The following is a 16,519-nucleotide window of genomic DNA, read 5'->3' as shown; positions in this document are numbered from 1 at the left end:
GGGAAGGGTTTTTTGTATATCTGAGCTCTATTTGCAAATGTTTATAAAGGCTATATCCTCTAACCCTGGTAACTTTTTTCTTTTTTTGCTCTGAAATCTACTTTATGTAATATGGGTATAACTACTTCAGAATTTATTTTTTTTGGTGTTAATATGGCATATTTTTCCATACTTTTGTTTTATTTGTGTCTTGTTCTTGACAATATACTCCTTGTAAGCATCATATATTTGGATTCTGCTTTTTAAAAAATAATATTGGCAACATCTGACTTTTAGTTATTGTATTTAGATTATTTAAACTGAATATCATTCTTACATGGTTTGTTTGGTCTTTTCTCTTGCCATTTGTTTTCTATACGACTATTCTGCTTTGTTCCTTTTATCTTCTTTTTCTTACACTTCTGCATTAAAAGATTTGTGGGTTGTTGTTGGTTATATATTGAGGGACAAAACAAAGGAAATATTTCATTCCACCACGATGCTGATGTCACTCTTGACCACAGATGTGAGTTTCAGTTGCGAAAGTTTTCCTTGCTTGATCTTTGAGTTCACTAATCTCTGTTTCTGCAGGATCTATTATTAATCTCATCTATTGTTTTTTACTTTAAAATATGGTACAATTTATCTTTAAAACATTGGATTATTGTGATATCTTCTATGTCTCTGCTTAACATGCTCAATGTTTTCTTCTATCCCCTTGAGCATATATAGTATAGTAATAATAATCTGTGTCATTATCTTTCTGTTCCTATTGAATGCTTTTTCTTCTCAAATGGGTCATATTTTCCAGGTTCTTTCATGATCTATATTTTATGATTAGATACTGATATTGTAAATTTTACCATATTGTGTGTAACTTATTTTTGTTTTCCTGTAAATATTCTCATGCTTTGTTCTAGAATAGAATTAAGTTACCAGGTAACAGTTCCATCATAAGTTGTACTTTTCAGGGACAAGAGAGGGACAAACAGGGACAAAGAGTCCTTTAAGACCAATTTTTTCACAATATTGATGAAAAGAATTTCTTTGTATATGATACAATATCCCATGAATTATGATTTTGATTTGCCTATAGGAAATAAGAACTATTCCGAGTCTTCTGTGATTCCAGGGATTTTTTTTTTTTTTTCTACTCCTTCTTTTGAGTAGTTTTCCCTGGTTTTGTTCAGGTTTCTCACATGTATGCACTGTTACTTAGTTGAAGACTCAAGAGCGACCCTTCACAGATACCTTGCTCTCCACATATCCCAACACCTCTCTCCTTTTCAGTACTATGCCATTTGAATTCTAGTTGCTTTTATATTCTGTGTGTTTCAGCATTATCTACCAAACTCAGAACAACCGTTCCATTCCCCTTCCCTGTTTTGAGGTCCGAAAACTCTCTTTATAAAGCCAGCAATCTGTAGCAGTTGTAGAATTTACTTTGTTTCCCCTCTCTCAGGGATCACTGTTCTGCACTGCTTGAAAAACATTTTTATGTATATCTTTTTGACTGTTTCAGATAACAGGGTAAGTCTTATTTTTTAAAAAAATTCCTCTATTAGAATTTTAAGTATATTACCTACTGTTGTATTTGATTGTCAAGGAGTATTAACTATATTTTTTCATGTATATTTCTCATTTTAAATGAAAGCTTAATGTATCTGGTGCTTTTACTTCAGCTTCAGTTCAGTTCAGTTGCTCAGTCATGTCCAACTCTTTGCGACCCCATGAACTGCAGCATGCCAGGCCTCCCTGTCCAATACCAACTCCCGGAGTCCACCCAAACCCATGTCTATCGAGTGGGTGATGCCATCCAACCATCTTACCCTCTGTCATCCCTTTCTCCTCCTGCCCTCAATCTTTCCCAGCATCAGGGTCCTTTCCAATGAGTCAGCTCTTTGTATCAGGTGGCCAAAATATAGGAGTTTCAGCTTCAACATCAGTTCTTCCAATGAACACCCAGGACTGATCTTTAGGATGGAATGGTTGGATCTCCTTGCAGTCCAAGGGACTCTCAAGAGTCCTCCAGCACCACAGTTCAAAAGCATCAATTCTTCAGCACTCCGCTTTCTTCACAGTCCAACTCTCACATCCATACATGACCACGGGAAAAACCATAGCCTTGACTAGATGGAACTTTGTTGGCAAAGTAATGTCTTTGCTTTTTAATATGCTGTCTAGGTTGGTCATAACTTTCCTTCCAAGAAGTAAGCGTCTTTTAATTTCATGGCTGCAGTCACCATCTGCAGTGATTTTGGAGCACATAAAAATAGTCAACCAGTTTCCCCATCTACTTGCCATGAAGTGATGGGACCGGATGCCATGATTTTAGTTTTCTGAATGTTGAGCTTTAAGCTAACTTTTTCACTCTCCTCTTTCCCTTTCATCAAGAGGCCCTTTAGTTCTTCTTCACTTTCTGCCATAAGGGTGGTGTCATCTGCATATCTGAGGTTATTGATATTTCTCCTGGCGATCTTGATTCCAGCTTGTGCTTCTTCAAGCCCAGAGTTTCTCATGATGTACTCTGCATATAAGTTAAATAGGCAGGGTGACAATATACAACCTTGACGTATTCCTTTTCCTATTTGGAACCAGTCTGTTGTTCCATGTCCAGTTCTAACTGTTGCTTCCTGACCTGCATCCAGGTTTCTCAAGAGGCAAGTCAGGAGGTCTGGTATTACCATCTCTTTCAGAATTTTCCACAGTTTATTGTGATCCACACAGTCAGTTTAGACCCTTTCATTCCTTCTTTTCAATTCTCCCTTGTTTTTGTTCTCTTGAGACTCTGCCTCACTCATCATAAAGTGCTAAAGTGAAAAAATAAAAAGAAATATCCAGGCTTTAAATGTTATTTTTTCCACTGGAAATATTTGAAATTTGTAGCATTCTCAGTCTTCCATTTATATTGAATGTATTTGATTGAAAAGCTTTTATTTTTCTTATTCTGTATAGTTTGGGAGGATGTGTTGAGACATTCAGTTTTGTGTGGAAGTAATACATCAGCTACTCAGGAAATATTTATTAAATTTTTTAACTAAGTGGTTATAGAAACAATATAAAAGACAGAGAAACATTTTTGTTCAGTGATAGAAGACATGTTCTCAAATAACTGGACATTCTAGAATAGCTTCAATTAAATGAATTTAACGTATACAATAAGCCGGGTTTACACTTTGATTTCAAAGAAAACTACATGTATATTGAATGAGGGATACAAACCTAAAAAAACACACTTAAAAGAACATTTAAAGATTTTATTAAACTACAAAGTTATGCAACATGACTGGATAAAACTGGGCTTCCCAGGTGGCCCAAGTTCTTAAGAATCCGCCTGTTAATGCAGAAGACTCAAATTTGTTCCCTGATTCAGGAAGATTCCTGAGGAGGAAATAACAGCCCACTCCAGTATTTTTGTTGGATATTCCTATGGACAGAAGAGCCTGGTGGGCTACAGTCCATGCAGTCACAAACAGTCAGACACAACTGAAGTGACTCAGCACAAATACACTGGGTAAAACTATGAGAAACTTTAAGAGACACATAATTTTTGACACAATGAACTCATTTAGAGAATGTACACTTTAGATACAAAAGTAGCAGTACTTTAAGGTGAATTGAAGGGTAATTATTTAAACCATGTTTTAATACAAAAAATGGCAAAAAATAAAGAGTAAATACTTATTAATAAGGGAAAATTTTGAGTTAATGTCAATATATCCATACCATGAATGTTTATACAAATGTAAATGAATTATCTACATTTCAATAATTTTTTAAGAGGAGCACATGTTGAAAATTAAAATGTAAAATATGCTTAGCATCAGCTTTCAATTTTCTAAAAATAACCCTTACTTTGTACATTTCTATATGTAGGAATGTGGGGAGAATTGAAGATGGATACTCTTGGCCCTTGAAATTAGGTACGTCTGGCAATAAGACTGGCTTTAGAGGAAACAATATATGCTGTCATATTGTTTTACTTGCAATATACAATATAAATAAGTATCATTTTAGTATTTAAATATGCATATATGAGATATAATAAGAAAACATTGAATGAAGTTACTTTAAATTAATGTTATTTAATTAATTAGTAATTAATTAATTAATATGAGTCATTTCAGTTGTGTCCAACTCTTTGCAACCCTGTGGACTGTAGCCCACCAGGCTCGTCTGTCCCTGAGATTCTCCATGCATGAATACTGGAGTGGGTTGCCATGCACTTTTCTAAGAGATCTTCCCGACCCAGGGATCAAACCCGTGTCTTTACATCTCCTGTATTGGCAGGTGGGTTCTGAATCTACAAAATGCAAAACATGAGGGATGATTTGACTTAACCTAAACTTGTCAGTAAGAAGGCCAAAAGCACATTCGTTCAAAATCTGAATGAAGTTATTGCTCATCTAGAAACTTTGTCACTCAAGATAGGCACAAGAAGATGGCAACAGCTCTCCACACTATGAATATAAGCACTGTTTCTCATTTTTAAGTGAAAATAAGTGATACATAAAATATGAAAGGGATTGTTTCAGGAAGAAAACTATATCAAATATAAAAAACTAAAAAGATTCACAGCTAGTAAGCTTTGAGATTATACAACAGGAGAAACTTTCTGAGCTTCTACAAATATTTAAAGAATGATTAGAATTTTACTGGTGTGTTTTCATTACTTTTTATAGAAGAGGGAACAAGAGGAAATAAATATGGAATCATCAATATTTGGTTAGACATTAAGTACAATTTCTACACTGAAAAACAATTAACAAATGAAAGATGCTTATTAAGAAGCTTATGAAATAATTATTCATAATAATATACTACCCAAATTTATAATCTAATATAAGCTTAATATAAGCTAACAGGTGTTTTTCACTATGCATTACATTGTATCAATGTTTTCAATTGCTTTTGACCTTCAAAATACTCCATATAATATAAAGGACACATTACAATTATTTCTATATTGGAGGAAGCAAGTTTGATCACAAATCCTTTTTTACTAAAGAAGAAAAAACAAGCTTTTTCTATCGGTTATTGATTACATCTTTTATATAAAACCAGAAGCATATTTCAACTCATTTTCCAATATCCTATTAACCAATCCTTCTGGAGTTAGCACATATTGCAAGTAGACTCTGCAGAGCATAAATAAGTACACGGTAAAGAAATAGGACATTTTTAATAAAATGTTTCAAGCCTTTCTACTCTTCAGTCCTAATAAAATTACCTATTTTAAAAGAAGCACAGATGAAATAGATAAAACATCCTTCTACAGAACACATCCTTACTGAAGGAACAATGCACCATGTAAGCTCAGCTAGGAGCATTCAGTATTCCAGCATAGTTTCCCTTCCCTTATTCCTCACCACAGAAAGGGATGATCTATCAGAAATTTCCACATGCTGTTCAGTATTTTGGTGCATCAAATTCCCTTGTTTGTGTCTTAAAATATAAATTAAGTTGCTCTGAGAGATTTTGATTCAGTTTATGTCTGTGGGTTTCTAGAATCTACATTTTAACAAGTGTTTCCACTGAATTAATATGACTGACTGAAATTTTCTAAATTTTTTATGTTTTGGGGAAATAACAGTAATAAATTATGTTTTTAGGAGAATAAATAATTTTGCATGTTTATTTAAAGATAAAATGTGTAAATTTATATTGTCATATTATCTATAGAATAACTGTTATGTATGCTCTAATTAAGCCCTAGCAGGAATATAGAAGATGCAGTAATTCAAGAAAACTAGATATGAAAACACCTCTGATTTCTGAACCAAGCAGCCATATTTTTTAAAACTAACATACTAGATGAAAAAATTTAAAAAATAGTGTCCTTGGCTGGATTCTCCAGGAAGGAGAATTTAGAGATGGATTTCAATGTGTAGAATTTCTATAAGGCAATGCCCTTGGGAGATAAGCAGCCATACGAGAGAAAGCAGATTTGAGTAGGTGAAGATATGGAAGTAAGATGCCAGGTGGTAACTGCCTCCTCTGGCTCCAAAGGAATCTCTGGAGCAAATGTGGCTCATCAGAGTTGTGCTTAAGTTGATCTCAAACAGCTGAGCCTTTATAATCTCTCATATAAGTCATTGAGGTGGGCTGCACAAGGAAGGGCATGACTTCTAGCAAAGACATTCTCCACATCTTAGGCAACTGCAAAAGGCATGACAGCTGAAGGATATCTACTGACAAATGCTTCCAGCAGCTGTGACAACAAATCCTTCCTGGAGAACAAATCGTTGCTGAGCTTTGCCATATCAACTGCAAACAGTTGCGAGTTGTAAAATGTGAGATATCAAAAACAACTGTCCTAACAGAGCCCTAATTATACATGTGAGTAAGACAATACAAAATAATATTTTACCAATGGAAGGTAATTTAAATATTATTAATGTCATTATATCAAGTTGTAATAGTTTATGGATTTGGATTTTTTTGTGTCTGCTCTGCTTTTTTGGTCCTGGAGGGAGGGCTCTTTCTCTGTTGGCTATTTGGGAGGTGGGGAGAGTTCGGTTTGGTTTTGCTTTTCTCCTAAAGCAAGCTCCCTTGACATACCTGGTATGTAATAGCAGAAAATAAAAGAAATATTTATTCAGGAATTTATAAGTTTTATATCTAAGATGTAGTACATTTATGACATTTCCTTAATGACTAAGGAAGTATCATAAATGTGCTACATTATCACCTTTTTAGTGATATCCAGAACAATCTACGTGGGAAATAGATTTTTATAATATTACCGTCTTTTGCACATTAACCTGAACCGATCTGATGGTTTGAACTTATTAGTTTCCTTTCAGTAATTATCAGCCCTTTCTATAGAGGTAGTTCATGAATATATACTTCCCCACTAATAATCTATAAGGATTAAGGTTATAATTATAATTTTCACATGAAATACTATCACTCATATCTTTATAAATAAACAGAACCAAACTACATTGATAGCAGCTTTCTCTAACCTTACTGTAGTCACAGTTCTTTGTTCTTTGGGTGTTATGACAGCAACTTATATGAAAAATCCATTCAAGGCAGATGCAGCCAAATTTTCAAATGAGCATTTACACAGAGTCATGTGACGAAGGATCCCCTGTGTCACTTTCTGGACACTAAACCATTTTGGAATACTAAACCCAGAGCATCATTCTAAACTGCATCAGTAATAGGACTGAATCCATTCTTAAAACTCTATTATTGCAAGGGTATGAATTTCTGTTCAATGTTTCTGCAATTTATACACTATGAAATTCAATCAATTAAATAAATCATTTCTATGATCTAGTACATTAACACATCTTCAAGTGTTGACTGAGTGTCTTATTAGCAAAAATACATCAGATCAGATCAGATCAGATCAGTTGCTCAGTCGTGTCCAACTCTCCGCGACCCCATGAATCACAGCACGCCAGGCCTCCCTGTCCATCACCAACCCCCGGAGTTCACTCAAACTCATGTCCACAGAGTTGGTGATGCCATCCAGCCATCTCATTCTCCGTCGTCCCCTTCTCCTCCCACCCCCAACCTTTCCCAGCATCAGAGTCTTTTCCAGTGAGTCAACTCATCGCATGAGGTGGCCAAAGTATTGCAGTTTCAGCTTTAGCATCAGTCCCTCCAATGAACATCCAGGATTGACATAGAATAGCTTATTCTTCACTGTGGACTTTTAAATCATTTAAACATATCCTTGGGGAAAGCCTTCCTAAGAAGGACACTTCAGAAATTAGCTGTTCATGGTGATAGGCTCCTCTGTCCATGGGATTCTCCAGGCAAGAATACTGGAGTGGGTTGCCATTTCCTTTTCCAGGGGGTCTTCTCATCCCAGGGATTGAACCCAGGTCTCCTGCATTGTAGGCAGATTCTTTACTGACAGAGCTTTGATGGAAGCCCTATGTTTTTCCCTTCTCCAGGGGATTTTCCCAACCCAGGGATTGAACACAGGTCTTCTGCATTGCAGGTAATTCTTTACTAGCTGAGCCACAAAGGAAGCCTAAGAATACAAATCAAAACTACAATGCCAAATAAAGCGTAAAATGTGATTATTGTAACTAACTTGGATAACTATAGTTGTCATCACCAAAATCTATCACCAAGATATCAAATATTGTTTTCGGTATGTATGCTACCTAATATATGGCACTATGTCCAGGACCAAGGCAACCTATTAGATATCCCAGCTTAATTCACTCATTAAAGTGAATGTGAAAGCTGCTCAGTCATGTCTGACTCTTTGCGACCCCATGGACTATATATAGTCCAAGGAATTCTCCAAGCCAGAATACTGGAGTGGGTAGCTTCTCTGGGGGATCTTCACAACCCAGGGATAGAACCCAGGTCTCCCACATTGCAGGCAGATTCTTTACCAGCTGAACCACAAGGAAAGCCCAACTCACTCATTAGGTCCATGACTAAACACTGAGATACAGATTCCAAAATACACCTGACATATAAATCCAATGTTTGATACTTCATATACTGCCAAAGAATTAATGCTTTTGAACTGTGATGCTGGAGAAGACTGTTGAGAGTCCCTTGGACTGCAAGGAGATCCAACCAGTACATTCTAAAGGGAGATCAATCCTGGGTGTTCATTGGAAGGACTGATGCTAAAGCTGAATCTCCAATACTTTGGCCACCTCATGCGACAAGTTGACTCACTGGAAAAGACTCTGATGCTGGGAAAGGTTGGGGGCGGGAGGAGAAGGGGACAACAGAGAATGAGATGGCTGGATGGCATCACCAACTCTGTGGACATGAGTTTGAGTGAACTCCGGGAGTTGGTGATGGACAGGGAGGCCTGGCATGCTGTGGTTCAGGGGGTCACAGAGAATCGGACATGACTGAGTGACTGAACTGAACTGAACTGAACTGATACTGCTTTGAATAATTAAAATTTAAAATATTTCAATGAAATGATGAAATAGAAAATAAACACTAAGTAAAAAATAAAAGGAAATATCTGCATGTGTAGGAGATTACATGATTGTGTGTGTGTGTGTATGAATATAAGTCCATTTATTTCCATAATAAAAAATATTATCTCATCACTAGGTTATAATGTAAAGACTAAATGTCTAATGTAATGTATGAGAACAGAAAAAAGAGAGAGAGAGAGAACACAATTTTAAGTAATAAGAAAATTATTATGAGGAAAAACAACTTTTATATGTTTAAAATATCAAAAATGTTAAAATATCAAACAGAATGCTGCTGGAAGATATTTGGAATGTATATAAAGCTAGGAAAATAAACACATGTAATGTATTATTATAAATGGTTTTCTAAAGATGATTACCCTGCCATACAGGATGGTGGGTGCTGTTTAGTTCATAGAAGATTAATCACTATATTTTCTGTGATTCATGTTGTTACAAGGCTGCTTTGTGCTTGGGGGTCCCCAACAGAACTCAGCCTAACATAATCAAATTCAAAACTTTTGTCTGAACAGAAAACTAAATCAACAGCCACAGTCAGCAAATGTTCTGAAGGAGTATCAGAAACTACCTTTTGGACAAGTCATTTAAAACATTTTTAACTGTGGTGTTGAAGAAGACTCTTGAGATTCCCGTGGACAGCAGGGAGATCCAACCAGTCCATCGTAATGGAAATCAGTCCTGAATATTCATTGGAAGGACTGATGCTGAAGCTGAAACTCCAACACTTTGGCCACCTGATGTGAAGAACTGATTCATTTGAAAAGACCCTGATGCTGGGAAAGATTGAAGACAGGAGGAGAAGGTGATTACAGAGGATGAGATGGTTGGATGGCATCACAAACTCAATGGACATGAGTTTGAATAAAATCTGGGAGATGGTGATGGACAGGGAAGTCTGGTGTGCTGTAGCCCATGGGGTCACAAAGAGTCAGACACGACTAGCGACTGAATTGAACTGAACTGAATTGAACAGGTTTTTATTCTTTTAGCTGTGCCACACAATGAAGAGAAAGATAGTACATGAAACACATAATCACAACCCATAGAAATAGAAGGGCCGTGTAGTCCAATCTCCAAATCAATGAATGAATACACTGTATAGCATGTTTAGGAAATGGACATCAAGCTCCCCTAAAATGAGGTCATAGCAGGGAGTGTATGGTGGAAAGGATTCCTTTATTTTGAAAGCTATTATTTTCAGAAAGTCCTGTATTATTTGGAGCAAAAATGTGCCTGACCACTGTTCCTAGTTCTACATTGTGAAGAAACACAAAGTACATCAACTCTTTCTTCCAAATAAAAGTTTTTTAGGTATTTTAAGATACAATATTGTCCCTGATATTCCTTTTCTTCTTCAGGTGAAGCCTTCACAACTTCCTTGGCTTATCTCACACATGGACCCTCCAAACCCTGGGGAAATCTGCTTGGGAATATTAGTTTGTCAACCTTCTTTTTCTGTGGGGCACCTGCAATGGGATATAATGCACCATCAGTGGAATAACAAAGAGCCATGGTCAGAGAAATGTATTTTCTGTATCTATACACAGATATAGATAAAAGTTTTCTGCTGCAACTTCAGCTGCATGTGGATATTTTTAGACCAGTATGTGTATGTCTTTCTGCTTGCTTGCTTTTACCAGGTACATCACACATTCTTTCCACAGAAACCATGTAGCCAAATGGAAATCCTCAATTTGAATCTAGATTTCTAGTCATTGAGCAAGTATGTTATTTATTCTGAAAATTAAAATGCAAAATGTTAAATCTAATCTATCTTGCATGCTACCAAAGTAATGCTCAAAATTCTCCAAGCTAGGTTTCAACAATATGTGAACTGAGAACTTCCATTTGTTCAAGTTGGATTTAGAAAAGGCAGAGGAACCAGAGATCAAATTACCAACATCCACTGGATTATAGAAAAACAAGAGAATTCCAGAAAAGCATCTACTTCTGCTTTATTGACTACACCGAAGCCTTTGACTGTATGGATCACAACAAACTGTGGAAATTTCTTAAAGAGATGGGAATACCAGACCACCTGACCTGCATCCTGAGAAATCTGTATGCAGGTCAAGAACCAACAGTTAGAACTGGACATGGAACAACAAACTAGTTCCAAATTGGGAAAGGAGTATGTCAAGGCTGTATATTGTCACCCTGCTTATTTAACTTATATGCAGAGTCCATCACGGCAAATGCCAGGCTGGATGAAGGACCAGCTAGAATCTAGATTGCTGAGGGAAATATCAATAACCTCAGATATGCAAATGACACCATCCTTATGGCAGAAAGTGAAAGTAACTAAAGATCCTCTTGAAGAAAGTGAAAGAGGAGAGTGAAAAATTTGACTCAACATTCAGAAAACTAAGATCATGGCATCTGGTCCTATCACTTCATGGGATGAAAATCATCCTTGAAATTAAAAGATGCTTACTCCTTGGAAGAAAAGCTATGACCAACCTAGAGAGCATATTAAAAAGCAGAGACATTACTTTGCCAACAAAAGTTCATCTAGTCACAGCTATGGTTTTTCCAGTAGTCATGTATGCATGTGAGAGTTGGATCATAAAGAAAGTTGAGTGTCAAAGAATTGATGCTTTTGAACTGTAGTGTTGGAGAAGACTCTTGATTGAGAGTCCCCTGGACTGCAAGGAGATCAAACCAGGAAATCAGTCCTGGAAATTCATTGGAAGGACTGATGCTGGAGCTGAAGATCCAATACTTGGCCACATAATGTGGAGAATTGACTCACTGGAAAAGACCCTGATGTTGACAAAGATTGAAGGCAGGAGAAGGGAATGACAGAGGTATGTGAGATGGTTGGATGGCATCACCAACTCAATGGACATGAGTTGAACTGACTGAATCCCCCAATATATGCTGTTTGTTTTCTGTTCATTACATAGCTCTTTATAACCTACAAAGTCCAGACATAATGAACTTCACATACACATCAGTTCAGTAGTTCAGTTGTGTCCAGCTCTTTGTGACATACACGTATGCATGTCATTTCTGCTCAGGGTTTTTGCAAGTACTGTTTCAACTTCCTGGAAGACCTTCTCCAATTCCACACCCATCTACACTCACTTCTTTTAACTTCTTTCAAGCCGTTCACTAACATTTGCTTTTTTTTCAATTTTGATTTCTAAGATCCTCCAGAACAGCCCCAGTTAACAGCACATTTATACACTGAAGTGTTTCTTATTAACATTCAGTGTTCTGACTAATATCCAACATTGGTCTCCGATATTTCACAGAGAATTCTGCAATTTGAATTCATTTTTCTGCCCTGTTTTATCATGTATAGCTTTTCTTTCATATTTAAATAGTGAAACATTTACATAGAAGCTTAAAAATAAAGATATCTTACATTTATGCCTTTAATCTAATAAATCAGAGTTTACTATCTCATCTTTTCTTTGCTCATTTTATTTCTATTCCTACAGATTCAGACACACTTTGTTGATTTCAGCATTTTTCATATCCCCCAGTTTGTGCATTGGACTTCCTGGAGGCTATTCTTAAAGACTCACAACAATTTGTAATATTTTTCAACATTTATATACCCCTGTTTCTGAAGTTTGAACATTTATTTTCAATTTGATCTTATAATATAGAGCCAACAATTTCTTTAAATTACTTTTCTCTCTTTCATGTGAATTGTTTTCAATTGCAGAATTTGAATTGCATTTTAGAAACTCTCATTGTTTTCCAGTTATATTCCTTTATAGAGTTTATAATCATAATATTCCATCTAAAGTCTTTAAGTCATTTCTATACAACTTACTAAAGTATAACTTAAATATGAAAGTGAAAAAGTCGTAAGTATGTAGCTCAAACAATTTTCACCAAGGAAATTTACCCATATAACTAGAGAAGCCAAAGAGATTTCAAGCAGCAGAGATACAGTCCCGTTTGTCTTAAAGACAGAAACTGCCCTCTGAGGAGGAACACATGGCAGGGAATGATGGGGTACCTATAGAACCTGAGGTTTTTGGTTCTCCAAATGAAGAAATAAAATTTTGCCAAGAACCAATGAGCTTGACAAAGGATTCAGTGTTTTATATGGAGTTGAAGCCCCTGGAAATACCTTAATTTCAGCCTGATAGACCACTGATCATGTTGCTGCTGCTGCTGCTAAGTTGCTTCAGTCGTGTCCAACTCTGTGTGACGCCATGGACAGAAGCCCAACAGGCCCTCTGTCCGCAGGATTCTCCAGGCAAGAATACTGGAGTGGGTTGCCATTTCCTTCTCCAACTGATCAAGAGAGCCAGGTAGCTCGTAGCCACAATTCTGACCCACAGAAACTGTGAGATAATAAATATGTGTTGTTTTGAGTGATGATGTCTGTGGTATGTAGTTACACTGCAACAGAAAACAAACTTACTAAGTCAGAATCTTCATTTTTAACAAGAATCCTAGTTGACTCATATGCCCATTACGTTTGATACACTTCTATGTAGTCTATGCTGAAGTAACACTGACAGAAGCAGCTCCAGAAAAAAAGGGGAGAAATAACAAGGATCGCAAAAGTACTTACCGTAATCTTAATGGTTAAAATTAGTATGAAAAAAGTGAAAAGCAAGTGAAGTTGCTCAGTCATGTCTGACTCTTTGTGACCCCATGGACTATAGCCCTCCACAGGCCTCTCCTTCCATGGGATTTTCCAGGCAAAAATACTGAAGTTGGTTGCCATTTCCTTCTCCAGAAATTAGCATAATGGTTAATATTTCAACATTTATAACTTCATTACAGGTATGATTATATTTTGCACATTATAAAATATACATGAAACAGAAATATAAATGGATGAAATAAACATAAAATAAATGTTTTTAAATATTTAATTTATATTCTACCATATAAAATATTTTCTCACTAAATTTATGAGTAATAATATTGTCAATATCATTATATCTGTTTTTGATTTTATATATTTATATTTCTTAATTAGCAACTTATCAAATGTTCAGTTTATCTAAAAAGTGTTGGTTTATATTATTGTAGAGAAATTTGAGCATAAGAATATACATTCAGTTTATATTTATGCTTAAGTTTTATGGGTGTAATAGCTATTAAATTGATAAATTTATATACACCATAATATGTTATAATAAACTGACAAGGGACAGAAAGTACACCAAGTCCCCAGATCGTGATTTCCTTGGACAAATGGCTGATTCCAGGACTGGAACAGAAAATATAAAAGATGAGCCTGGAGTTTATAGAGTGTCTTATAGAGCCAGAAAATAAGGAATTGCTCAACAAATAAAACACACACAACAAAGCAAAACCGTGCAATGATAGCATATATCTAAGGGACATAGGAGCTAACTGTGTCCCTTTGCCAGTAGCCAAACTGAAATAATCTGAGCAACGAAATAAATAAAGCAGTATTGGATTACAACTGAAATTATAAAATAAATGTCCATGAGTTCATACTGACATAAATGACTGAATAGATAAATAAATGGGGGACAAAAGACAAGTCTCCAGTGCAGAATCATTCCAAACAGTTTATTTAAACACTTTGCCTTCAAGCACGTGAAACACATATGACTCCAAAAAGCCAAAACAATCATGAAAAAGAAAAACAAAGCTGGAAGCATTACACTTCCTGATTTCAAAATATTATAAAGTTACAGTAATTCAAAGAGTATGGTACTGGTATAAAGGCAACACATAGACCTATGAACATAATACAGACCCCAGAAGTAAAACAACACATGGACAGTCAACCTACTGCCAACATGTCTGCCAAGCAATGGGGAAAGAACAGCCTCTTCAACAAGTGCTGGGAAAACTGGATATTCACTTGCAAAATAATGAAAATGTACCTTAAAGAATACACAAAAATTATCCTGAAGCAGTTAAAAACTTAAAAGTCAGACAAACTGTAAAACTCCTAGAGGTAAACACAGGGGAAAAGCTTCTTGATATTGGTCTTGAATAAGACACAAAAAGCATAGATGACAAAAGCAAAAATATAGTGAGACTCCATCAGGCAGGTAATCAGCCACTCATTCAGTCTATAATTAGCTTTCGTGGTAGCTGATTAGCAAAGCAAGATTCTGAGAGAGTCAATTCCTAGGCAGATTGATGAAAAGCCCGAGGTCCCCGAGGAGGAGAAAAGGGTCTGGGGTTCTCGAAGAGGAGATAGGGGTCTGGAATTCTCAAGGAGGAGGAAAGGACAAACACTTTTTTTCCCCCTTTCCTCTACATTCCTTAGTCTTAGTCACATAAAACATTGTTTTCTTTAAGCCCAGAACTGATGATTACACAACAAACAACTCAGTTTAAACTCTGTACTAGGGATTATATAACAACAATATATCCTGCTTGAGGAGAGTTTCTCCTTCCTGAAAACATTCTGACTAATTCTGATATCTTAAAATATATATTATGGGGGTGGGTCTCCTGGGATCTTTTTATTGTTAAGTTCTAATCCTGTTATCCTAAAATGTAAATTGTGGGAGTGGGTCTGGTAAAATTCTCACAAACTTGAGACATTCTTTGGATTTATTGTAATAACCAATTTAAAAAGTATATAACCCCCTTGCTAACACTAGTGAGAGGGCCAGTGTCTGTCGCCCTTCTGACACAGATGTCAGAAGTTTTCTCTGTCTCTTTTCTTACTTTAATAAAAGTTTGCTACACAAAAGCTCTTGAGTGATCAAGATTGGTCCCTGGTCCCGAAGCTAAATCTCCTTCCGTAATCATGAATCCGACTTTGTTCATTGTAAGCTATTGATTCCAAGCCAGCCCACATAAAGTGGGAATCCCATATAAACTTGTGGTAAAGTCCTATGACCACCACTGTTCTTTCCCATAGCAGCCTTGTTAGGAAAGGAAGGTAAATGCATGAAGAAAATAGATAGTGAAGGAAGTCAATATGCAACAATAGCCTCAATTTACTGAATATCTATTATATGCCAAGGGCTTCCCTTGTGGCTCAGCTGGTAAAGAATCCACCTACAATGTGGGAGACCTGGGTTCGATCCCTGGGAAGATCCCCTGCAGAAGGGAAAGGTTACCCACCGCAGTATTCTGGCCTGGAGAATTCCATGGACTTTATAGTCCGTGGGGTCGCAAAGAGTCAGACCCAGATGAGCGATTTTCACTTTCACTTTTCATATACCTAGTCAAATAGTAACAACTCAGTAAACTGGACATTATTATTCTTATTTATCTATAACTGGGACGCAGAAAGATTAATCAATAGGCTTAAGTCATGTCCTCACAGGTACTAGTAGCAAACCTGATATATGAATCCAGGAATTAGTTGAGCCCTTGCTCTGAACCACCAGGGCACAAGGACTACTGATACCATTTTAACAGACAAATAAGGGACACATGTGCTTTGATAATCATGCTGTGCAAGTGATTCTTCTTTTTACGTAAGGAAGTGTAAGCATTCTTTGTTTAATAATAAGAAAAAACAAAGTTTCTTATATATGTACAAAGGCTACCCAAAGGTACAAAGGCTATCTGACCTTGCTCCTGAAGAGGCACACAGATGAGATCTCAAACAGCCAGAAGCTGATGGTCAATTTGGGGTTTACTGTGAATCCCTGGATTCAATGACTACCTTATTTTAGTTT

The sequence above is a fragment of the Moschus berezovskii genome, chromosome 3 (genome assembly GCF_049115385.1).
Source record: "Moschus berezovskii isolate FMDL1 chromosome 3, NW_MosBer_1.0, whole genome shotgun sequence".
NCBI classification, from domain to species: domain Eukaryota; kingdom Metazoa; phylum Chordata; class Mammalia; order Artiodactyla; family Moschidae; genus Moschus; species Moschus berezovskii.
This window is presented reverse-complemented; position numbering follows the sequence as displayed.